Source organism: Dipteris shenzhenensis, chromosome 23 (assembly GCF_047967505.1).
Source record: "Dipteris shenzhenensis isolate YYH24624 ecotype China chromosome 23, Dip_SZ_1.0, whole genome shotgun sequence".
NCBI lineage: Eukaryota > Viridiplantae > Streptophyta > Polypodiopsida > Gleicheniales > Dipteridaceae > Dipteris > Dipteris shenzhenensis.
In genome coordinates this window covers 27,974,263-28,001,600 of record NC_141618.1, presented here as the reverse complement: position 1 = coordinate 28,001,600, position 27,338 = coordinate 27,974,263, and the positions used below count along the sequence as shown (strand labels likewise).

Here is a 27,338-nt window from a genome sequence, read left to right as displayed (position 1 = left end):
ATACAATAGGAGTTGAGGATGAGGTTGCAAGTGACCCTCCCACCAATGATGATGAGAGTAGGAGTACAAGTGACAGCAATGCAGAGTAGTAGATAGTTTTTTACAGTAGTGTGCAATGTCTCATTGGAACTGAATTTAGTGTGATGGATATGTTGTGTGGCAACTAATCGAGCCTATGGTTTCCTTTAACACTAAGGTGAAACATGTTCAAAATGATTTCCAAATGGTGGTTATATGTTTGTCTTCTAGAAAGTTGAAATCATAAAATGGTTGCAACGTGCTTTTGAAATGCACAAAATCAAAGTTATGCAAAATGGTGGTTTAAATGTCTACACAGCATAAGGTTGAAGTCATACGCTCATCGAGACTTGATCATTTCTCAATTTGACATGTACGCCAGATGTGTATACATCTCATAGGAATAGAAAAGCGTGGTGTTTTTAACATCTACATGGTACTTTTTTGAAGTTGAAATGCCTTTCAATGCAAATAACAATTTTGGATTAAACACACGCATGTGTACCTTAAAGCTTAGATGCTTTGCCATGAACAATCGTTTGAGTGTGGTGGCTGCGTTGGTAATTGGGCACTCCGACGCCTGTGTTTTTCTTCCTCCGGATGGTCTTATGGTTGTGATTCCTTGCTATGAGAAACTTTTATTAAAGCGAACCTCCAGGTACACCCACCTTTATTGCGGTTGTGATTCTGTAGCGCTTTATGCTAGAAAACCTCCATCAACGCCCACCTTTGCATGATTCCCTGGCATGGGGAACCTTTATTTAAATGAGCCACCAGGTATGCCCACCTTTATTTTGGTTGCAATTCTGAAGCGTGGGAAAGCTTTATGCTAGTGAACCTCCAGGTACAATGCAGGGGAAGTGAGAGAGAGAGAGAGAGAGAGAGAGAGAGAGAGAGAGAGAGAGAGAGAGAGTATGATGAAGCCACGTCTCAACCAACTTTAGAGGTCTAAAGTACTTTGATGGTATGTACAGAAAACCTCTCCTTGTTTGGAATATAGCATCCCCAACAACAGTTCCTGCATCAGGGGTTCATCAACGCAAAGGTAAGCCGCAAAGGTAAGCACTGTATTCAAGATGTTTTAGGAATTCAAAAACCAATAGAGATCATCTTGGAACATTACAATTAACCTCCATGAGAGCCGTCCCTCATTACTTTTGTTGACCATGGTTGCCTTTTTGTGCAAAACCCTCTGGTGGGTCCTTTTGACCATGATAGCCTTCAGTGGTTACCTTTTTTGGATCCACGTGCACAAGGCATGTCAAGATGGGCACATGCCCGATAGACTTTAACCTTGAATCATGAAAGTACACGATCATTGCAAGACACCTATACAAGAAAAGAGGTAATACCATCCTTTATGATAGTGTCTCATCACAAGAGGGCCCTTGGTAGCCCAATGAATGGAGTTGGACAAAAGAAACCACGCAATGATTTCCAAAACCCTAGTGCTTGAGTGTGTCATGCATCTATTGTGAGTATTCAACTTTATGTGAACCTCGAGATTGTTTTGCAGGTACTGGTGTAGCTTACAAAATTAGTCTTGTTGCGGCATATTGTGTCTGAAGAAGGCCTACAAATGGATCTTGACAAGTTTCAAGCAATCATGGCATTGCCAAGTCCTGAGAGTGCCACTGGTGTTTGTAGAATTCTAGGAAAAAGCAAGTATTTAGAGACCCTTTTGCTGCATCAATCCTAGCTAAGGCCATCTTTAACTTCTCCATGTGATCTATGCACCGAGAATAAATGCAAAAATAATCCAAAAACACCCTTATGAACTTTCCCGAGTAAAGCTCGAGCACTTGACTCATGAACCTTTGAAATGTAGCTAGTGCATTGGTCAACCCAAAAGGCATCACTCTGTAAGCAAAAACTTTCCAAGGTGTGACAAATGATGTTTTCTTTTGATCTTCCTCCCAAATACGAATTTGAAAGTACCCAGAATACCCATCACATACAGAACACATCTCATGCCCTACTACTTGGTCTAGTATTTCATCTTGGAATGGCAAAGTAAAATGATCCCTCTTAGTGCATGCATTCAAAGGACAAAATTCCACAAAAATCCGCCACTTATTTCCTTTCTTTGGTGTGACAACTACAGGAGATATCCATTATGAATCATCAACAAGAAAGATGAATTTTGCCTCAAGTAGTTGTGTTACCTCTTTCTTTAGTGCCTTAGCTTGGATCACCCCCAATCGCCTTAAGCATTGCACCACTGACTTGCTTTCTCGCTTCAACTCAATCTTGTGCTCCACAAGAGAGACTGGTCGAACTTGTAAATAGCTTGTTGCAAAAGACATGGAAAATCATCTAACATATCCAAGTACTAGAGCTTCTCACTACCTGATAGAGAATCACTAAGAATTTCTTCATTTGTTGGCGTCGTTTAGTGTGCTCCACATCCTCCACATGAAGTGTCTCTACAGGATCTTCTTACACCACCAACTTGTTCCTTCTTGGCTCATCTTGATCAGCACCAAGACATAGAGCAAAGGCCACTCCTTCCACCTCACCCTCTGAGCTAGACTCTTCGGAGATACATGCTCTCTCTTCTTCTTCATCGGTTAAGTCAGAGCTTGAACTCTCTGATGTTGAAGACTCCTCCTTGACAACTTCCTTTTTGTGGCTTCTGATGTTGTAGTGCACCTTCTTATCATTTTCCCATAAAATCAATTCTCAAGTATCCCACTTTTGAACAGCCTTCACCTTGCATAGCCAAGGCCTTCCCAAAATCAATGGATAGACATGTGCATCTGGCTTGGTAGGGATCACCTAAAAAGTAGTCGGCATAGAAATTCCACATACATCCACTTCTAGATTCTTCACAACTCCCAAGGTCTTAACCCTAGTGTTGTCAGGCCAATTTGATGCGATAAGGAGAGGTAGTACTAGAGTATTTTAAATCAGCATCTATCATGGTCTTCTCACTCATGACATTAATCCATGCACCTCCATCAATGTACACATTAGAAATCACTTGACCATCAATGATCACAACTACCAAAGGTACATCATCACCATCTATATCTACCTTTTGAACAACAGGAATGGCACTTTTCTTCTTTGACACTCTTGTGCTTGCTAGCTTTCCCCATTCTTTCCGTAGCTTTCGAGACAAAGCAAGTAATTGACCAAAGGTGATATGAGGTTCCTTTTCTTTAAGGTCGGACAACAAGTCATAACTTCCAATGCCTTGTCCTAAAGGAAAGTCTGGCTGGCTAATTCTCCTTCTATATGCCCTCTTTTTCTTAATATGGCATTCCTCTTCCTGATGTTCCTCATCCACTTCTTCCTTGCTTTCTTCTTCTTCTTTTGCTTTACCACGCCCCCACTTAGCCATCTTTACCTCTCTTTTCTCATCCCACGAAGAAGCTTCTAACAAGGATACTTGTTTTTCTTCCACTCGGGGTGATAGTGACCTTTTTCATTACATTCATAGCAAGTGACCCCACTCTTATCTCGAGGCCTATCTTCACTCTTTGGTGCACTAGGTTGTCGTGCATTAACCAAATGCAATTTCAAATCAGCAAACTCTGCCATCAATTGAGAGATATTATGATCTAACTCAGAGGACTTTGGTACCTAAGGAGTGCCCATTACCTCCACCTTAGAAGTTGAAGCTATTGAAGACACAAAAGAGGATTCGGTCTTTAGAGAAGCTTCTTTCTTGGTCGTAATACGAAGTGCCTCCATGTATGTTGTTGGATCTTTACTCAAAACTTTTGACCAAAGACGAGGCTCCAAAGCCATAATAAATTTACTCATCTTTAAGTGCTCCATCCCTACGAGACTTTGGGGGACCAATGATGCAGATGCCATAGCTTGCAAAGCTTCCCTTTCATACTTTGTCCATAAAATTTCATATCGGATTGCCAATGCAGAGACCATCTCACCCTCTCCTTGATAGAACCGGACCAACTACAACATCAAAGCATTTGGCGACTCCATTGCCCCAAATCTTTGCTTCATTGCAGTCACCACTTGGTCCCAATCCTCCTTTGTAGAGTTTGGAAAGGTCTCATGCCAACTCAAGGCTACACCTTCAAGAAAATCATGCAAAATCTCTGCCCAATCCTTCATGGACCATCCAAAAAGTCGGCATCCTCAAACAAAATCCCAAAGATAAGACTCCAGGTCTTCTCCTTGGGTCCCTCGAAACACTGGAATCTTCACCATGATGAAACACAAAAGGAAAACACCAAGATCCAAATAATATCCCAAACAAGATCCCACAGCCTTAGTATACCAAGACCAACTTATTATGCATAACCACTTGTTGAAAACCCTCCACAATGTGATCCTCAATAAAATCTTCAAAAATAAGTGACCAACTAGTACCATGAAAACATTGTGTATACATGCATTCAAGAATCACCCTTCTCACAATTGGAAGTGCACATAACAGCTTCAAGATATTGTACTCTTCATCATTTTCATGGAAAAAGATGTTGAAAGCATTGTGAATCACCACTCCATTGTTATAGTCAAAAACTACCCAAACACTCAACTCTTCTTCACACCAAGCTAGTAGTGCATGAAACAATCCCCAATCTATAATTGTGCCTACTGCTGGTATTGTCAATTCACCATCATATTCAAGAGTGGAAACATAAAGGATATGATCATGATGACCATGCGAATAGCTTGAGCATCACCTTCACAACCTTCTAGTTCTCTTAAGTGGGCTGCAATCTCTTCTAAAAGAGTTCTTCCAGGCATCTTCTTTATCACATCAGAAAACACATGCCTATACTAGGCATAACATGAAATCAAGTACAACTAAGACCATTTAGTAAGGTGGGATGAATCCAATACCAAACATACCCAGCATCTCCACCAAAAGGATATGACATGAAGTTGGGGTAATAAACTTCACACACCTCTTCACTTCCTACTGCTTTTGAATTGAGTGATAGAGATATTCATCACTAGGAAAGGGACATTAAAAATAAGCTTTTATACCAAGAGACCACACTCATACCACATCATACTATCCTCCCTTAGACGAGAATGAAGATGGTAACATCCCAAGTGATGTTGTACTCAAGCGTAGGGAGAAGGAATGGATCACTGGAGGCCATAATCTCAGCAAGCCGGTCTGCACCAAAGAGAAGAGCAATACGTTGTTGAAAGAAGACATTGTGGCTCAACATGACATGAAATGATATATATCGAGGAGTTTGAAGGGGCTGATTGGGTTGGATGGGTAGGTTCCGAGGAAACATTGCACCTCCTTCATAGACACCATTACACTTAGCTCAAAACACTCTCTAAAGCATCATAAGACACAGAGGCCTATAACTTTCAATAGAGACATGATATCAAACATTCAAACACATATCAAGATGCGCTTGAAATGGGCTTTGTTCTAATATAAGTTTCATAAGAAACAGAGAAGCGGTCGAAAAGATATGGGCAGTTTACTGGGCGGGGGTAAAAACTATATGAAAAAGAAATAGTCACACAGAGAGAGTCATAGATTTTTTGTTATGACATATAATACAATAATTGAAGACATAGGATGATGTTGCCTAAAGAGAGCTTCACGTTGATATATGTTTATTGTAGCCTTTCTCCATAAAACAACAACAGAAATATGTGAAAATAGACTAGATTGCCATTCATGAAGTATGAAATATCAACTACATTCTCAAATAATAAACAGAATATCAGTGTCTACACTACTTTATCATCAACAAAATAATAAATTTCGAAACCCATTTGAGTGACATTCATCTCGTCAGCCATAGTGGTGTTCAAAAACACCTTCATAATAGCACTCTAGAATTTCCATTGATATTGAGACTCACTTTGTTGTGAGCTTTTGGGAAAAACACAATTCCCAAACTGGCAGTTTTGGAAGAAATTGTAGCCTTTCTCCATGAAAAACAAAAGAAATGTGTGAAAATAGACTAGATTGCCATTCATGAAGTATGAAATGTCAACTACATTCTCAAATAATAAATAGAATATCAGTGTCTCAACTATGTTATCATCAACAAAATAACAAACTTCGAAACCCATTTGAGTGATATTCATCTCGTGAGCCATAGTGGTGTTCAAAATCACCTTCATAACAGCTCTCTAGTCTAGAATTTCCATTGATATTGAGAGTCACTTTGTTGTGAGCATTCTCATTTGAAAATCTCCAAAACACCATCTAAAAGACGTGGAGTGTAATTGATAACCATGAATATTGCAATGACAACATGCAGGCTCTTTAACTTGACTAAGTGTTTTTAGAGGAGAATGAATGCAAGATATGTAGTTGATGTGAAATCAATCGGCAATGACAAGCATTTAATGTAAAACTAGGTGGCAATGATAGTCATTTATTGTGCACTTTCAATGTTTAGACTGACTAGCATTATTGTAAAAGGATAACTTTACATGTCATGTTGATTACTCATTGCAAAGGAAAAAAATACACTTTATAGATGCACATGATAGATGCACAAAATAGCAGGTGCGTCTATACGCACAGATAGAATTAGTGAAAATACAAGCATGTCTATTAGCATGTCTAATAGAGCGGTTATTAATGCGTCTAATAGTGCATCTATGCTATCTTCTAGACACGTATTTGGACGCATTTATAAATGCACAACAAAGAATATAGACAGTAAAATTCTGCTATAGGCTAATAAATGTGCATCACTGCTTTCCAAACACTGCCCATGATTACCAAAGCACATAATTAAAAAACAAATATCAATGCTTTTTTGCAAACCCACATATATAAAAATTAAGTGAGGTGAGGAGAATGAGACAATATATAAAATAGTTTTTCCAATATCAACGATGGGCTATGGTTCGATCTCATCCTCAATGAGATCAACCCTTGCCAAACTATGTACTTCAAAATCTAAACAATTGTTGAGATCTACAAATACATTCAGCCCACTACTACTTGTGCTACTATGCTCATTGAAATCACCATCACCAATGGCATGCTCGTCCTCATGGGTAATGGCCTGAATAGATGTATCTCCTATCTCATGATCATACTCCTCTGTTGTATCATGATCATCATCCCCTCCATGGCCATGATCCTCCTCCATATGCTCCATATCAATAAATGTACTATTTTTGGAACGTGGAGTAATAGGTATGACATGCCACCACCTATTATTATCCACCATTGCTTGATAGACAACCTAATTCAAACACAAATACAATCATGTTATTTTCATTACATTGAAGGTATCAAATATTAAAAAGTGAGTATTTTTATATATGTGTAGAGTACCTATTCACATTGTTACAGTAGTACTAGTGTGTCCTTGCTTTGCCAAAACTTTGTGGAGTCAATAGTTACAAAGCCACTTACATGGCATTTGATTGTTGCATTAGGTCCTCTTTCCTCCACTTCCTTAAACCACTTGACATCAAAACATACACAAAGAAGGGTCAAAAGTCAAGCTTAATAATATCTTAGATTATGCCACAATAATCATCCATGTCTCCATTGGCTCCATCAAAGCTAGCAATGACGCCGTTATCTTGTGTGTTTCTCTTAACATCAATCCGTTGTGTCCACAAATGATTTCCCTCACACCATATAGCATTAAACATAATACACTAAACCAAGACAAAATCCATTGAATAAGCAATCTAAATTGTTGAAAGCTCCTAAATTATGCATAACATTCTATATACCAATCTTTTGCATGCATCCTCTAGCATACTCCCATTCTTCCATTGTGATATGCATCCCCTCATGTCTCTCTTCTCTCTCCATTTTGTCAAGTAGCCAATCCACATGAATATCCTTTGGAAGTGCTCTTAGATGATGAGGGTATGGCACACGAGATCTGTGGTGTACTGTGATGCCGAAAATTGATATTTTTTATTTGGCATTGATATTGTTTTCTTCTATGTTTGATAAGAGTTTGAGTATCAAGTGATAGCCTAGCGGCTCTCACTTATTTCTATTTTTTAAGATATTGTATGGGATTGAGAGGATGAGTGAAATGGATTATTGTAAATATCATGTGTATGAATGATAAATACCTTGGTATGGGGTGAGAGTTATTTCTGTATGGGATATTATGGGGTTTTTAGAAAATAGGAAGAGTGAGTCATATAAAAAGGTGGACTCATGTCCATATGTTCCAATAATATAAGAGAGATCACATGCTAAGCATGTAGAAGGCATGTGGAGGAGTGTGGAGCCAAGAGAAATCCTTCTAGAATTCGTATGTGGAATAAGGAGGATGTGGACATATGCAAAAGAGAGGATCCCTATGGGCTCCATGTGTGGAGACTCTTGAATTTCTCAATATTTGATGGGGAAAAGAATCTACATGCAACAATTGTAAATGGGTGAAAGAGGGTGACAAAATCTCTATAAAAGGAGCCCTCATCTCCCTTGTTCAACATCTCTTCCACCATTAGGCCTCATGTTGCTATAGCTCTAGTCTCCTCAAGCCTCTTCCGTGAGCCTTCTCTCCCTCTTGCAAATATTCTCTTATGTAGACTCTTGAGTCCATCTCTCTCTATGAGTAGTCTTGGAGCTTTTGCTCCCTCTTGTACATATGAAACCACTTCTTCTCCCTTGTGTTTGTTGTGTTTTGAGTTGCATTGGAGTGGAGTCTCACTCTATTGGTAATGAAGGTCACTTCAGGTTCTCTCTTGAGAGTCTCTTCCCTTTTTCCATTGTTCTCTTCCAAAGTGCTCAAAAGTCTTTTTATTTGGCCACTCATTGCACACACATGGTCCATCCATTTCCCGAGCCACCAAGGGATTTACTTACCCTCTTATCTTGAATCAAATACTTATGCAAAAAAGTTATGAGTCTCTATGTCTAACAGTCTGTTTTTATGACAGTTTTTAACCCCGTCTATTAAATCGTCCATAACTTTTTGGCCACTTCTTTGTTTCTTACAAAACTTATATCAGAGTGAAGCCCATTTCTAATGCATCTCAATATGTGATTGAATATTTTATATCATGTATTTGCTGAAAGTTATGGGTCTCTATGTCTTATGATAGTTTGGAGAGTGTTTTGAGCTAAGTGTAAAGGTGTCTATGAAGGAGGTGCAATGTTTCCTCGGACCCTAACCATCCGACCCAATCAGCTACTTCAAACTCCTCGATATATATCAGTTCATGTCATGTTGAGCCACAAGATCTTCTTTCAACAACGTATCGCTCTTCTCTTTGGCACAGACCGGCTTGCTAAGATTATGGCCTCTGCTGATCCTTTCCTTCTCCCTATGCTTGAGTACAACATCACTTGGGATGTTATGATCTTCATTCTCATCTAAGGGAGGATAATATGGTGTGGTCTCTTGGTATAAAAGCTTATTTTTAATGTCCCTTTCCTAGTGATGAATATCTCTATCACTCAGTCCGAAAGTAGTAGGAAGTGAAGAGGTGCGTGAAGTTTATTACCCCCAACTTCATGTCACATCTTTTGGTAGAGATGCCGAGGATGTTTGGTATTGGATTCATCCCACCTCACTAAATGGTCTCAGGCATACTTGATTGCATTTTATGTCTAGTATAGGCATGTGTTTTCTGATTGATAAAGAAGATGCCTGGAAGAACTCCATTAGAAAAGATTGTAGCTCATTTAAGAGAACTAGAAGATTGTGAAGGTGATGCTCAAGCTCTTCGCACGGTCGTCATGATCATATCCTTTATATCTGCACTCTTAAATATGTTGGTGAATCGACAATGCCGACAACAAGCAGAACGATAGATTGGGGATTGTTTCATGCACTGGCGGCTTGGTGTGAAGAAGAGTTGAGTCTTTGGGTAGTTTTTGACTTAGTCTATACTAGTGGAGTGGTGATTCTCAATGCTTTCAACTTCTTTTGCTATGCAAATGATGAAGAGTACAATATCTTAAAGCTGTTATGTGCACCTCCAATTGTGACAAGGGTGATTCTTGAATGCATGTATACACAATGTTTTCATGGTGCTGGTTGGTCACTTATTTTTGAAGATTTTGTTGAGGATCACATTATGGAGGGTTTTCAACAAGTGTTTATGCATAATAAGTTGGTCTTGGTATACTAAGGCTCTGTGGGATCTTGTTTGGATCTTGTTTGGGATATTTCAATCTTGGTGTTTCCTTTTTGTGTTTCATCATGGTGAAGATTCTAGTGTTTCGAGGGACCCAAGGGGAAGACCCGGAGTCTTATCTTCAGGATTTTGTTCAAGGATGCCGGCTTTCTGGATGGTCCATGAAGGATCGAACAAAGATTTTGCCTGATTTTCTTGAAGGTGTAGCCTTGAGTTGGCATGAGGCCTTGCCGGACTCTACCATGGAGGAATGAGACCAAGTGGTGATTGCAATGAAACAGAGATATGGGGTAGTGGAGTCACCAAATGCTTTGTCGATGTTGCAGTTGGACTGGTTCTATCAAGGAGAGGGTGAGATGGTCTTTGCATTGGCAATCTGATATGAATCTTTATGGACAAAGTATGAAAGGGCAGCTTTGCGAGCTATGGCATCTGCATCATCATCCCCTCAAAGTCTTGTAGGGATCAACTTAAAGATGAGAAAATTTGTTATGGCTTTGGAGCCTCGTCTTCGCTCGAAAGTAATGAGTAAAGATCCAACATTATACATGGAGGCACTTCGAATTGCAACCAAGAAAGAAGCTTCTCTAAAGATCGAATCCTCTTTTGTGTCTTCAATAGCTTCAAGTTTTAAGGTGGAGGTAATGGGCACTCCTCAGGTCACTTGCTGTGAATGTAATGAAAAAGGTCACTATTGCCCCAAGTGGTCCTAGATTGAGAAAGAAAGAAGAAAAACAAGTATCCTTGTTAGAAGCTTCTTTAGGGGATGAGGAAAGAGAGGTAATGATGGTTAAACGGGGGCATGGTAAAGAAAAAGAAGAAGAAGAAAGCAAGGAAGAAGTAGATGAGGACATCAGGAAGAGGAACACCATAGTAAGAAAAAGAAGGCATCTAGAAGGAGAATTAGCTACTCAGACTTTCCTTTAGGACAAGGCATTGGAAGTTATGACTTGTTGTCCCACCTTAAAGAAAAGGAAGCTCATATCACCTTTGGTCAATTACTTGCTTTGTCTCCAATACTATGGAAGGAATTGGAAAAGCTAGCAAGCACAAGAGTGTTGTGACATGAAGTTGGGGCTAATAAACTTCACACACCTCTTCACTTCCTACTGCTTTCGAACCTCAGGGGGTCCACCTTACATAAGCCAGCTATACAACGTGCGTTCGAAAGGTATTTAAAAAACCCCTCTATAACCACATTTTATCTATTTATATACCCCTACTATGAATTCTTGGATCAATAATTATATCCCTAATAAATTTAAAATTTGAGAAGCCTATATTTTTTGCCCTCCTCTTGTACATTTCAGTGTAAGTTGAAATAGACGGCTTTTTTGAGAAATTGTATTGTATAATTGAATAAATCCATTTAATTTGTATGTCGCTGAGATGCATGCTTTACACCCATACTAGTAGCTAATAGAACGTATTTTCAACTTTTGATCTTTTTAATTCCCAAAATCTCATGTATTTACTCCACATTATCCAATTTTGTTTCCCTTACATGCTCCCAAACTATCACTACCTACTAGAGATTACCTACTAGAGATTTACATGAAGTAACTTGAATTGAACTATGAATAAAATGGCACAAACTTATAAGAAGATGGCCCAAACTTTAACCTTGTGTTGATCTAATGAGAGTTTTTACATTAAATATGATGCATGTAGTAGCATTATGTTGATGTAGTGCAAGTGTTTATATTCAATATGATGCATGCACTAGCATCATGTTGCCTATATGCCACTTTCTATATTAGGAAAATATAGTGTATATCATCTCATTATAAAGACATCCAACTTAATCATGTTAAGCGCACAAAGTTATAAAGCTTATTATCACTCAATCCAATGTCTCCCCATTCCAATACTGGTCTACCAATCTTGGAGGATTTATCACACGAGCAATCGTGCGAACAAGTCCTCTATGAGGTAATTGGGCTTGCATTATTTCCATATTTGCCATTAACTCTCGCATGGACCTTCAATTTCAAACTGACTCATTACACTGGTTCTATTTAAAAATACAATTTCAAGCTGACTCATTACACTTCAAAATCTCTTTCACTTGGCTTTTGAGATACCTTAAGAATCTTAATGGCAAAGGTCTCTTTTGGATCAAAGCAGTCTACACCAATGATGTTACCATTCACCACTCTTCCATATGAGCCTTCACCTCGCCTTCACCTAGCACATAATCTTTCTCCTGTACATGAATCTGTTGCTTCTCAAGAAAAAACAAAAATAGCATCTTCAATCATGTGGGATTGATACATTCTTTTGAAGAACTGGCATTGAATGCTTCCCTCTTTGAACTCATAACTACCTTCCACTTTAAGGAAAACCAATCAATCAACTCTTCTTTATTATTTGTATCTCTAGGATTGAATGTACTTGTCCGCTTTTCATAAACACTTTTAACTCTCCCTAGTTCTATGCGAATACTCACACAAAAAATTATCTTGAAATTCATATTGCATATTCCATTGTGGATCCTCATTCTTCATCATGGTAATGACATCAAAGGAAAGATCCACACAAAGCTTATCCATCCCTCTTTCCCCTAAGTCAAAATACTTTTCCAAATCTTCCTGCATTTTTGATAACAAGCTCATGCAAAGACACTTCCAAAAAATTTTTCACATTCCTTGAATCTATATTCATATAACATGCATTTTTTATGACTCTTCATCTTGTCCATGCTACCTTTTGCACATAAACAAAATTAGTTGCTTTTGTAAGATTCTACTCTCTCTCTCTCTCTCTCTCTCTCTCTCTCTCTCTCTATCCCTCCCTCTCTCTCTCACACACAACTAAAAATTTTGATTCTTGTGAGCATGTAGATGTATTTCCAATTATTGACTTGATTCTCTAAGCATTCTACCAAGGGAATTGCAGACCGTGTCAAGAGACCGAAGTGCTCCTGAGGCTAGATTGCTTACATACTATACATTGCATGACTTGATTCTCTAAGCATTCTGCCAGGGGAATTGCAGACCGTGTCAAGAGACTGGAGTGCTCCCGAGGCTAGATTGCTAACATACTATACATTGCATGATTTGATTTTATAAGCATTATGCCAGGGGAATTGCAGACCGTGTCAAGAGACCGGAGTGCTCTCGAGGTTAGATTGCTTACATACTCCATGTCCTTTTGGCTACTCTTGCCATGTGTCCCATAAAAAGATGCTCAAGACTCCTAAAATATTAAGAAAGTCATGAGTCTCCCCACATGGAGCCCATAGGGACCCTCTCTTTTCCATATGTCCACATCCTCCTTATTCCACATAGGAATTCTAGAAGGATTCCTCTTGACTCCACACTCCTCCACATGCCTTCCACATGCTTGGCATATAGCCTCTCTTATATTATTGGAACACATGGACATGAGCCCACCTCTTTATATGACTCACTCTTCCTATTTTCTAAAAACCCCATAATATCCCATACACAAATAGCTCTCACCCCATACCAAGGTATTTATCATTCATACACATGGTATTTCAATAAGTGAGAGCTGCTAGGCTATCACTTGATACTCAAAGTCTTACTAAACATAGAAGAAAACAATACCAATGCTAAATAAAAAATATCAATTTTTGGCGTCACAGCACCACGAATGATACCACGAACGAGATCCCTCCCACCTCCAAGACTAATGCTTGTAAAATTCTGAGTGGCCTAGCTCGGCGTTGATCAGTCATGCATACTAACAATGGCGCTAGTTCCAAGGACATCCATCCCATTTCTTGACAGGTCTTCAAGGGGACTATATTGACCCCCAAACCTCCATCTACCGGAACCTGTGCAAACATCCGGACTTGTGCTATTGCTATTATTACCAAAATTCTCACGTCCATCAAAGCAACTGCTAGCACTAGAGAGGAATCATCTTGGCACAGATCTGCTTCTTCTAGCTCTAACCCTTGTGGAGAGAGTGCAACAATTGTAGGTGGAATTGAGGGAACAAGTTGAGTAGCTTACCAAGTGAAATCTGGATCAGTGCTTCCAGAATGTATTCCAATCCTGGCTCCCTTTGCAGGGAATTTTCCCACTTCTTAGCTTGCTTAGCCACCAACAATGAAGCTGCGATAGCCTTCAGACCGTTCCCCCAGTAAGTGAAGTTTGAGCTTCCCTTGTGCCATCTCCGACTCCGGTTGAACAATCGGCTCCACGAACTGCACCTTGCGTGACCCTATGGATGCCTTTTTGGACTCGGCCACCTACACCAAGGGTGGCTCCTCCATCACCAACTTGCAAACTTGTCGTTGTATGTGCTCCGGTACTAGCCAATCCAGCAGCATGTTGCCTTTCTTGGTGGTCGAGGGCCCTACGGCTTTGTAGCCACACGGGTGATTATACTAATCTCTTGGCATACGAATGGGTCATCCTCAAAAATATGCACCATGAAGGTACTCAACATTTTTCCCATCAACTTTGCCACTCCGCTCATTGCCGATCCCATTCCTAAGCATCCAAGCATTCATTCCAAGTAGAAAAAGAAAGTTTTTCGTTGATTTTGGCCAAGACTGCCACCACCGCATCCGGACCGTGGCCACCACCGCCATAGCCTCATTGGAACGAAGATTGGGGTTGCTCCTCTTGCACATAAGATGCACCTGGATCCTGATGTTGAACCATTGCTCTTTGGCCCTGACCATTATAGTGGCATCCCACTGTGTTGTGGGCATTGGTCAAGTAGATCGCACACCAATTCATGTTTAGGGCGCACTCGACTGTAGAATGACTTGGGTTGCGACATTGAATGCACCATAAACCTTTCAAACCTTTGACTATTGATCCTCCTCGAGAAGCCATTGGAGTGCCCTTACCCCCTTTAGAGGCTCTCCACATCTTTGTCTCTGCTTTGACTCAGATTCTGCCAAACTGGTTCCTTCAAAGCTTTCTTCAAAGCTGGCAATGTTTGAATCTTCATCGCTATCATCCGACTTCTTAGATTTTGCCAATTTCTTCTTGGATTTGCTTTTTGAGGATTTGTGGTTCTTGGCCATCCTGTTGTATAGAGATTCCCCTGCTCACACTGCTTGTGCCATGATTGTCATGAGCATCATTTGTGTCCGATCCACTATAGCCAACACTGTATGTAGATCTCAGGACAACCCCGAAATGAAGTAGTCATTCAGCACCTCATGAGCAGGCCGATTCGTTTGTGATAGATGTTACATGAGCAAATTGAATTTGGACACATAATCCTCCACATCCAGATCTCCTTGATCCAACCACCACAATCTATCTAGAGATTCTGGAATCGTTTTTTCTTTACAAAACCATCTCAAGAATGCAGTGCAGATGAAATCATATCAGGCCAATTGATCCACCACATACTCTGCAAATCCACCTCGATGCCTTGCCTACTAAGGCTGATTCAAACACTTCCTCCTATCCGAGTGCTACCACAGCTGGCGGATTGTCGACCGCATACACCTCAAACTATCGGACTCACCTAAGCTTTTAACATTGGGCATAAAACTCACGTGCGACCCCCTTGCTAACATATCTACATCACCTTTATGTATGGATACACTCCTCACATTTATTGGTGCTTCTCCTTCAACCGTCTCATCAACCTTAGTGCTCACATCTTGTTGAGTTGCACAATTTCTTATTAGGGTCGGATTAACCACTTTCTTCACTTTCTCTAAATACGATTTGCATAACGAAAGAACATCAGCTAGAGTGCATGTGCAAGCTCCAACGTCACTTCCTATTCCGAGAAAATGTTTCTTGATGCGAGTAGAACCACCTGTGAATTTGTGTCCATAATATTTACACTGCAAGAAAGAGACCGAGGCATGTACTTTTCGTATCTCCATCACATATGACCAAATCTTGCCGCGCATCATGCTTTTGAAGTTGCCAAAAACAAAATGCAAAAAAAACTAATTTGAGTATATAATAGAAACATATTGCACTACATATTTTATAAAAAACAACACATATGCTTTGAAAAACATGTTCAAGCATGCAATATATTAATTGTCATTCAATCACGCTCTTTTAAAATAATTCACATTCTATTGAAAGAATATTAAATATTCATTCAAAAGAAAGTGTAAGAATGAGACAACTCTTATAATAACTTTTAAAACTTTCAATTCGTACACTTTAAAACTCTTTGTATTCTTTCACATTCTATTAAAAGAATATTACATATTCATTCAAAAAAAGTGTGAGAATACAAACACAATAAAATCATATTTCTCACATGAGGTTTAGGGAACTCAACGAGAAGATCCTAAAACTCCCACATACAAAAATTCCCACAAGAGATCTAAGGAACTCAACAAGGAGATCTTAGAACTTCCATAAACTAATTTAATAATTTCATAGACATGAAAACAAGCCCATTTCTCACAAGAGATCTAAGGAACTCAATAAGGAGATCCTAAACTCCCACATACAAAAATCTATTCACATGAGATCTAAGAAACTCAATAAGGAGATCCTACAACTCCCACAAACAAATTTCATAGACACAAAAACAAGCCCATTTATCATAAGAGATCTAAGGAACTCACCAAAGAGATCCTTGAACTCCCACTTACAAAAATCTATTCACATGAGATCTAAGAGACTCAACAAGGAGATCTTAGAACTCCCACAAACAAATTTCATAGACACAAAAACAAGCCCATTTATCACAAGAGATCTAAGGAACTCACCAAAGAGATTCTAGAGCTACCATGTACAAAAATCTATTCACATAAGATTAAGAAACTCAACAAGGAGATCTTAGAACTCCCACAAAAAAATTTCATAGACACAGAAACAAGCTCATTTATCACAAAAGATCTAAGGAACTCACCAAAGAGATCCTAGAACTCCCACATACAAAAATCTATACACATGAGATCTAAGAAACTCAACAAGCTGGAGATCTTCAAACTCCCACAAACAAATTTCCTCGGGGGGTCCACCTTACATAAGCCAGCTATACAATGTGCGTTCGAAAGGTATTTAAAAAACCCCTCTGTAACCACATTTTATCTATTTATATACCCCTACTATGAATTTTTGGATCAATAATTATATCCCTTCAATAAATTCAAAATTTAGGAAGCCTATATTTTTTGCCCTCCTCTTGTACATTTCAGTGTAAGTTGAAACAGACGCTAATTTTGAGAAATTGTATTGTATAATTGAATAAAACCATTTAAATTGTATGTCGCCGAATGCATGCTTTACATCCATACTAGTACCTAATAGAACATATTTTCAACTTTTGATCTTTTCAATTCTCAAATTCTCATGTATTTACTCCACCTTATCCAATTTTGTTTCCCTTGCATGCTCCCAAACTCACTACCTACTAGAGATTTGCATGAAATAACTTGAATTGAACTATGAATAAAATGGCACAAACTTATAAGAAGATGGCTTAAACTTTAACCTTGTGTTAATCTATTGTATAATTGAATAAAACCATTTAAATTGTATGTCGCCTAGATGCATGCTTTACATCCATACTAGTACCTAATAGAACGTATTTTCAACTTTTGATCTTTTCAATTCTCAAATTCTCATGTATTTACTCCACCTTATCCAATTTTGTTTCCCTTGCATGCTCCGAAACTGTCACTACCTACTAGAGATTTGCATGAAGTAACTTGAATTGAACTATGAATAAAATGGCACAAACTTATAAGAAGATGACTTAAACTTTAACCTTGTGTTAATCTAATGGGAGTTTTTATATTAAATATGATTCATGTAGTAGCATTATGTTGATGTAGTGCAAGTGTTTATATTCAATATGATGCATGCACTAGCATCATGTTGCCTATATGCCACTCTCTATATTAGGAAAAGATAGTGTTTATCATCTCATCATAAAGGCATGCAACTTAATCATGTTAAGTGCACAAAGTTATTAAGCTTATTATCACTCAATCCATATCTTTTTCTAAATTTATGTCGCTTTACTTTTCTTTAAGTTACATGCTTTCATATTTATGTATTTACACCACTTTTTTCTAAATTTTTGAATATCCTAACTTCCAAACCATATGCTAGATGCATATGATATAAAAGAAAAATTTTTAGAATGATGAAATATTATAGCTTCTTTATTGAATTTAGATCTTAATTATTAATGCATTTGACATTTTTTCAGTTTGGAAAGCACCCTTTATTCCATTTCTACTATATTTCAATTCAAACTTTTGAAGGACCCATGCTTCTCCTCACAATTTTGAGACCATATGTAAATAAAATAATGAGCTATTTTGGCAGATAGAATTGGAATGCGTGGATATTTAAGGGAAGCCATAGACCACCTGTACATTGGATGCATAGTTTTTTGGATATAGTCTATTCTTCCTTTAGTAGTCCTTTAGAGTTTTATAATCCATATTTTGCTACTCAATATGGAATTTCACATGAAGGTTTAGTTAGAGGTTTGGGATGTTTCAAGCTTCGATGAGATCCATATCAAACTTGTATTGATTGCACAATTTGGTAGATAAATTCTATTTTGTAGATGCTCAATTTGATATTTAGACTCTAGCACAGAACCGAGGCTCACAAGCTATAGCCAAATTTCATCAAAAGTACCAAATGAAAAGGTAGAGTTGAATCCAAAGTACAAGCATATTGATATCTAAAAATAGATACAAGTTACAACCAAGACTTGTCATCAAGAGTTTAATCAAAACCTTAGACTTAGATGTGGCAAAAAATCAGCTAGAGATACCTAGACTAAAGGTTGTTACACAAACTTCTCCTCCTCATTGATGGATCCTTGAATGACCTCAGTTGGATAACATGGAGGATGTGGAATTGTCTTGTTTATAGTGTAAAGATTATAGCCAAGGGAGGGCCCTAAAACAGGCCACTTGGCTTCCAAAATTGACACTCCATCCAGTATTGCCCTATTTATTCACCAATAAGAATCAAGAATTTTGCATGATTAATGTTAGATAAAGCTAGAAAACATTTGCACTCAAGTTTATCTAAATTACTTGACTTACAAAAAATATAGAATTATATCTCAAGAAAAGTTTGTATTCAAGTTTATCTTAAAGTATTTGACTTACAAAAAATGTAGAATTTTGCCTCAAGAACTAGCCCAACTTTTTTGCATACCACGACACTTTTCCATGCCTGCATCAAAACCTCAAGCTATAGCATTACACCTATAGCTCCACACCTCTGTCTCTCCATGCCCCCCCCCCCCCAAAACCCCCCCTTGTGCCCATGCGCACCCCCCCAACCCCCCCTTGCATGCATCCCCCCCTCGCCCCCCCCTGTGCGCCTGCACACCCCCCTCCCCCCAACACCCCCCCTTGTGCGCATGCCCCCCCCCCTCCCTCATCCCCCCTTGCACCCATGCGCCCTCCCCCCCTTCCCTCATCCCCCCTTGTGCGCATCCTCCCCCCCATCCCCCCTTGCACCCATGCCCCCCCTCCTCCCCCTTCCCTCATCCCCCCTTGTGCGCATCCTCCCCACCATCCCCCCTTGCACCCATGCGCCCCCCCCACCCGCCCATCCCACTTGTGCGCATGCGCCCCCCCTTGCGCGCATGTCGTGTATCCCCCATTGCACCCCCCCCTTTACAAAATAAGACAATACTGATTTCTCACGGTTATTTGTCATGGTGCGGTCACACCAGCGCTAATACACCGGATCCCATCAGAACTCCGCAGTTAAGCGCACTTGGGCCAGAAGACTAGGATGGGTGACCTCCCGGGAAGTCCTGGTGCTGCACTCAGTGAACCTATAGTACAAATAAAATTTTAAATCAAGCTACGGAAGGGAGAGGCCCCAAAGAGTTGGGTCCTGCTCATGGTGTTTCTAGGGCTTGGAGGAGGACTCTTAAAAGTGTGGAGTTTTTGCCAACACTAGGTTAAGGAGCACATGCTTAGAGGTACATGATGCAGAGACTTAAGGGAAGTTTTGACAAAAACTCCCAACTTTCCAGACCCTCGATCAGATACATTGTAGCACATGTATTCCTACAACACACTTGTTTATCCACCATCCTTCATCTCCTGCTGCACAATGGCTTGGAAGTAAAACAGTTTAAATAAGCACATCTTGAACCAGGTTACCCATCCTCCAAACATTTCACAGTGCATGCAAGAAACTCGTGCTGAGAAAAACTACACCCAGGCCAGGAATTGCACCGTAGAACACTCCACACACGGGCTGGAGCCTGGAATCTGTGCCTATAATAGAGTGCAAACTGACTAGAACTGTAACTCAAAATGGAAAAACAGTGGCAGATACTATACCACTACATGATATAGTGCCCTACTTATAAGGAGGGGGGCTAGGCAGGAGACTGGCTAACTTAAACTGACCTGATCTTTGGTCAGCTGACCTAACCAGTCAGCTCAACTGGTGTGAACTCAATAGATGAACATGAAAGTCTGGCCTGATGGTATTTGGCTGAGTTCACTCACAGCAACACTCACCAAGAATCATGCCATGCATTGCATCCATTAGCCACCCAACCAAAGAAGCTGAGGACCTTCAGCAAACCAGATGGCACATCCTCAAGACCACAAGTAAAGCAGGATGCGTGCTTATGGGAGCTACCATTGGCCTTCACTCAGGCTGCCTACAGAATGTGTTTCCTCTCAGGGCATACTCTCCTTTGATTGTAGTGTCCAGAACAGGGTTAAACCTGTACTAGCGAAGATTCAAAGGGTTTGAGGTGTTCATGCATATCTCACAAACCGTATCTCTCTCATACCCCTATCAATGGATGGATAGATTACATGTCATCACGAAGATTGAAGCTTTATGACTAAGGTGCTAGCGCCTTATCCTGGAGGAACTGAACTGCTTGTTGTACTTGTTGCTTGTCAGCTAGGGAAAGAAGAACTGTAACGGTTGTGGGAGTCGAGGGTGCTGCCATAGAGTCCCTCTGGCTGGACCAAAGGTCACCACCAAGATTTTCTTTCACTGTAACAAACACGAATGCTCCCGCAGCAGGGAGGCAAATGAAAAAGGATGAGGCGGAGAGGCAGAGGAGAGGGCAGGGGGGAAGGAGGGAGCAAGGGGAGGAGAAGGAGAAAGGAATGAAGAAATAGAAGCAGGCGGGAGACACGGGAGAAGAGGAGAAGAAGACGGTGGGGAGAGGTGGAATGGCGGGGGGGCGCTAGCAGGAGGGAAAAAGGACGGGAGGAGGTTCGAGGCGGCAAGGAGGGGAGGTGTTGGCTCTTTCCCACGGCTTCCGCAGGAAGAGCAGGGTATTCTTAGTATGCAAAGTTTCGAGGCTTTTTGTCACCTATAGATATATCGGGGTTATCGTTTCTAGTATATATGTGTAGCTTAGGACCTCGAGTCGTGTTTCGGTGAGAGACATAGGCTTAAGTGTGATAAGCAAACATAGTGCATGCATGTGTAAAAGGAACGTGTATCATCATGATTGAGATAATGAAGGCTTTCGCCTTCATTGGGGGTTGCTGGTTTTAGAAAGAGGTTTAAGGAGATTCCAAGGTTTAGAGAGAGGTTCCAAGGTTTAGAAGAGATTCTTGAGTTAAAAAGAGGTTCCAGGGTTAGAAGAAGATTCCAAGGTTTAGAAGAAGTTCCAAGGTTTAGAAAGAGCTTTAAGGGTTAGAAGGAGATTCCAAGGTTTAGAGAGAGGTTCCAGAGTTCAAAAGGGATTCTAGGGTTAGAAGGAGGATCCAAGGTTTAGGGTAGAGTACATGGTGGAGAGCTTGTCTCCCTCGTAGATCATGGAGGTTAAGGGTTGAGAAACTAAGGGTTAAGGGGGAGCATAGGAGTGGGAGAGGAAGAAGGTGTAAGAGCATGGGGGAAAGAAGAGAGGATGGAGGAGGAGGAGGAGGAGGAGGAGGAGGGAGGAGGAGGAGAGAGGAGGGAGGAGGAGAAAGGAGGAGGAGGAGGAGGAGGAGGGAGGAGGAGGAGGAAGAGTGAGGAGGAGAAGGGAGGAGGAGGAGGGAGGAGAAGAGGGAGAGGATGGGTTGCAAGGTTGGAGGAGTTGCAAGGTTAGGACATGCTTTTGGACGTGGAGTGCAAGGAAGCATGGACACTTGAGACCATTGCTTGGAATACCAAAGTAGAACTCAACACAATGCCCCAAAGAGTCTGGGCTTCATTCCATTATGGGGTATTTTTACAAGTTGGAGAGCTTCTCTCTCTGCATGTAGAAATTGTAAGAAATTCTCTCTCTACATGTGGAACTCACATGTAGGAGTTGCATGTAGGAGTCGCATGTAGCACTCGCATGTAGGAGTTGCATGTAGAACTTGTATGTAGGAGTTGCGTGTAGGAATCATATGTAGAACTGGCACGTAGGAGTTGCATGTAAAACTCGCATGTAGGAGTTGCATGTAGAACTCGCATGCAGAACTCGCATGTAGGAGTTGCATGCAGAATTCACATGTAGGAGTTGCATCTAGGAATCATATGTAGAACTTGTATGTAGAACATGCAAGTTGGATTTCTAAGAGGGATTATTTCTAGCCTTATGCAAGTACAAGCGAAGCTTTGCTGCTACTCTACACAGACATTGTGTTCTTCCTAAGTCCATGTTGGCACAGAGACAACATACTCCCGGATCCATTTTATTACCTGTCCTCGAGTTATGGCTTATTTTGATTTCGGAGTTGGGATGCCATGTGCATAACCCAGTGGTTGTTGAGCTTGTGGCATGCAAGTCGTTCTTGCTGTAATGCTTTTATACCATACAATTTATGGTATGTAGTCAGGAAGCTTATCTCCTCTTGAAGAGGGGTAGACGGTCGTGAATTTCAGAGGGGATCTCATTGCTGAGGCTGCGGACTCTGCCATCGAATCTTCTTGGGAAGAGATTTGACGGGGGTCTCATTGTTGAGGCTGGTATTTCTTGCTATCTTGCATACATGTTGGATGCGATTACACCCATATCATTGAGCTTGTAGATAAGTTTGTATGCAAGTCTGATATTTTTGCATTTAGGAGATGGCTATGATGTTTGGCGGGGGTCTCGTTGCTGAGGCTGCAGACTCTTTTGTCAATTCATCTTGAGTTTTGGCATAGCTTCTTGTCCTGCTCGTGATTTCATTGCATGCTTTGAGAGTATGGAATGAAAGTGTGTGTGATACTATTACTGATGTAATCTATTATGTGCCTATGCAAAATCGTGTGAGTGCACGTGATGTGTCTAACTTTATGTTTATTTGTGGGATTTAATAGGGAAACTAAGACTTAATCATCCCTAATACGAAATTGATTAGGTCTTCCTAAATGTGCAAAAACATGTATATGCCAGTGAGTGGGCATATAACAATCTAGTGCAAACCATATGTGCAAAAACGTGCATATTAGTGAGTGCTCGTGATACAATCTAATCCTAACTATGAAAGACTTGGTTTCCCAAATCTTCATTTTTTTCGGGGATGGCTTGCGTGTTGAAGTAGTAGCGCTTCAGTCAGGTTCCGTTTATTATTGTGTTGAATTGAACTCCATCCAATGTTAAGGCAATAATAGGGGGATTGCTTTTAACATTCAGAGGGTATCGAAAAAACTCATTCTCTGATAAGTCATACCCCACAGCAAAATGGACTTGCAGAAAGGAAAAACAGGCATATTGGAGAGGTATCTAGTGCCATGCTCAACGAAAAAGACCTGCCAGATTTTTATTGGGCTGAAGCAATTACTACAGCAATCTACATAATGAACAAGACTCGCACTATAGCAATACATGGCATGATGCCAGAGGAGAGATATACTGGTAGGAAACCAGATATTTCTCATTTGAAAAATTTTGGTTGCATTGCCTATGTTCATGTGCCAGATGAGTTGAGATCCAAGTTGGTGGATCAAAAAGCTGAGAAGTGCATCTTTATTGGATATTCTCTGCAACAAAAAGGGTATAGATGCTATAATCCTTCTACTCATAAGTTTACAGTGAGCAGAGATGTTGTTTTTGAAGAGATGAGCAGTTGGTATAAACCAGTAAATGTGATTGATGATGTAGATGCACAAAATGATAATGCTGCACAGAATTCACAGTAGCAATCACAAAATATTAGTGGACATGTAGTGTCTAGCAGTGGTTCACATACTTCGCCATGGACAGGCAAATTGAGATCAGGAGAATCTCCTCAAAGCAACACAAATAGTGGTATGCAAGTATCACAAAAAGAAAAGGAGAAAGTAGATCAGCCCATGGTTGATGTGAATGCAGGTCATTCATATGTGGATGGTGAATCCAGTGGCTCAGAACAGAACCTTGATGATGAGTTGGGTATTCCTTCTATTGTTACACTTGGAGTAAGGAAGACAAGGGATGTTTTGAGAGCACCTGGAAGTGAGCCTATTTTCAACAGGTCTAGCAGAGTCAAGTATTCTGTGGATAGGCTAAAATATGATGGATTTACAGCCATTCACTCTACCTATATAGTCAAAGTGATGCAAGAACCAGAATCCACTTGTTTTGAGCAAGCTATGGGAAAAGAAAAATGGGAGAAAGCCATGGATGAAGAAATGGATGCCTTGGAAGCAAATGCTACATGGGAATTGGTGCCTTTGCCTAAAGACAAGAATGCAATTGGCTGCAAGTGGGTTTATAAGGTGAAGCACAATGCAGATGGTTCTGTGAGCAGATACAAGGCATGATTAGTTGTCAAGTGGTATGCACAGACATATGGCATTGATTATAAAGAAACATCCATTCAGTCCGGTTGTAGGGATGGCAACTATAAGAGTAGTCATTACTATGGCTAGATTGAAGGGATGGTCTTTACATCAGATGGATGTAAAGAATGCCTTCTTACATGGTGATTTTCAAGAAGAGGTCTATATGGAATAGCCACCAGGTTATGTGCATGCTGTTCATCCTGAGTCTGTTTGTAGGTTGAAGAAATCCTTACATGGGTATGGCTTGAAGCAAGCACCTAGAGCATGGTCTGATAAGATAGGATAGTATCTTGTCACTATTGGTTTTTAGATTTCCATGGCAGATTTCTCACTTTATGTGAGAAACACAGAGAAAGGTATTATGCTGCTTGTCATTTATGTTGATGATTTGATCATCACAGGTGATAGTGATGAAGATATCCTTCATGTGAAAATGCTATTGAAGAAGAAGTTTGAGATGAAGGATTTGGGAGAGCTATGTTACTTCTTGGGCATTGAGGTGATTAGATCCACAAGTGGGATATCGCTTTTGAAGAGGCAGTATGGATTGGACATGCTGTCCAAATATGGGATGATTTCTCGCCAGCAATTATCAGCTTGTATTCTCAAAGTCGGTGGTAGGCGACCTTTTTCTACATGTACATTGCGAATTGCCTTCATAATAGATGTTACAACTTGATTGCTATCATGTAGATGCAAGGAATCAATCCATATATCTGCAAAGAACTTAATTCCATGCACTAACACTCCACATAGATGTGTCTTTAGAAAGTGCTTTCCTTGTAATTTAGGTGGAGTGGCAACAAAACGAGGCAATGTTGTTGTATTCTGATCCACGCCATCTACAATAAGGCACATGTAGTCATCAGGATGCAAAATAGCTTGCTCCTTCCAAAATGCATATTTTTGTCTAGAATGTTGAATAAGGTCATGATGAGATTTTTGGTTTTTTTTATATAATTCCCTTTGATTTGGACATGTTGCACTCTCAATCGCTCGCTTTAAATCATCACAGACATTGCACTTTGACATTTTTTGCCTCCTTGGCATTTTAACATATCCAAAGTTCTTGTTTCAAAGAGTATACAAAGTATGAGAAGAAGCTACGGCATCCCCTCTTTGCCTTTGCTTTTCTGCAATAGAGTCAAACACTTCGAGCTTTGTTAAGCCCATTGGAAGGTGCATTTCAGTGATCGCATCACTGTTAGGGAGTTTGGTAGATATATGGGGTTGAGGTAAAGCATTTTCATGTATGAAGTCTTGCGAAATTGCTGCTGCCCTGACAGTTGAGATTCTTGATTTGGACCTTCCTCTATTACCGTGAATGCTAAATTTGTTGCCGCCCTTTGCCTTGGTGACTAAATCCCAATATGTACCATGGGATAATCCAGTAATATTGCGATATGCCTTATTGCAAATCCTTTTTCCATTTACGAGAGGTTTTACCTTTTGTCTTGAACTTAGTCTTTTATTGCCATTCTGAAGAAAGCAAGAGAGACTTGTGAGAAGGTATTCATTTCTTTCGCTTCCTCTTCTTTGCCACACGTGTCCTCTACATTCCCTGATGTCTGCAAGATCAATGAAGCACATACATCTTCGCTTCCAACATAGATATCCCAATGCATTTAACATGTTCTCCTCCTTCATTACTCTCTTCCTCTTTGGTTGCTTTTGTGGATCTCCCTGGATTCGCTTGCAGAGAGACGCTAGGCTTTGCGAAGAGAGGAGATGGAAGGTCAGAGAAGCAAATTTTCTCCTTTACTCGCACAAGCAATGTAGGCGTGCAGTTGAACGACGGTTCTATTATCACGGCTTGGATCGACTACGATGGTGCATAGGAAAATCTACAAGTGCGGATTAGCACCAATTCCATAGAGCCTGTTGATTCGCTAATCGATGCAAATGTTAGTTTTGCAAAACATTTCAATGAGTTCATGTATGTCGGATTCTCTGCCTCCACTGGGTATTATAGTACCGAAGTCCACACCCTCATATCCTGGACATTTTCAAGCTGAGGCTTGAACGAAGTTTCGTCGGAAGCAAGCTCCACATCAATCAAGCGTCAGAGGTGGAACTGGCCTTGCATTCTCACTGTGTTTGATCGGGGCGTTTGCGGCAGTAGCTCTTGGTTTGTTGTCATAGGGGTTGATGTCCAAGAGAGGACTGAGCGACTTTCGAAGAGCCAAAGACTACGACTTCAAGCTAGCAAGTCCAGCTTCTAGAGCCCTACGTACAAAAAACTGTACACAGCTACGCAGGGATTTAGCGAGAACCAAAGGTTGAGAAGCAGCGGCTTGGGCAATGTGTTCAAAGGAGTGCTCATGGATTCGGGACCTGCTGTAGCTGTGAAGAAAATTTCCCAGGATCCTCAGGAGGGATTTGAGGAGTTCCTACACAAGGTAAGAATCCTCACCGGTCTCCGCCATCGTAATTTGGTTCCTATCCAGGCTGGTGACTAGAGAGGGGGGAGCTGATGCTTGTGTACGAGTTCATGCCAAATGAGAGCTTAGATAGGTTCCTCTTCGACAACCAGTACGAGAGTCTCTCCTGGGCGCAAAGGTACGAGATAGCGAGTGGGATTGCACCAGGCTTAAGTCATCTGCACGAAGGGGGGGTGTGCTCGAAGGAGCAGCCGCAAAAAATAAACTATGGGTGTGTGATTCTGCACAGGGA

The 27,338-nt window shown here is 40.4% G+C and overlaps 2 pseudogenes; both read left to right on the top strand.

Moving 5' to 3' along the window:
• LOC147887210 (uncharacterized) overlaps window positions 1-27,124 on the top strand; it is a 32,986-nt pseudogene extending 5,862 nt beyond the window's left edge.
• Window positions 19,670-19,785, top strand: LOC147887211 (5S ribosomal RNA; annotated as a pseudogene).
• Window positions 27,125-27,338: the final 214 nt, after the last annotated feature.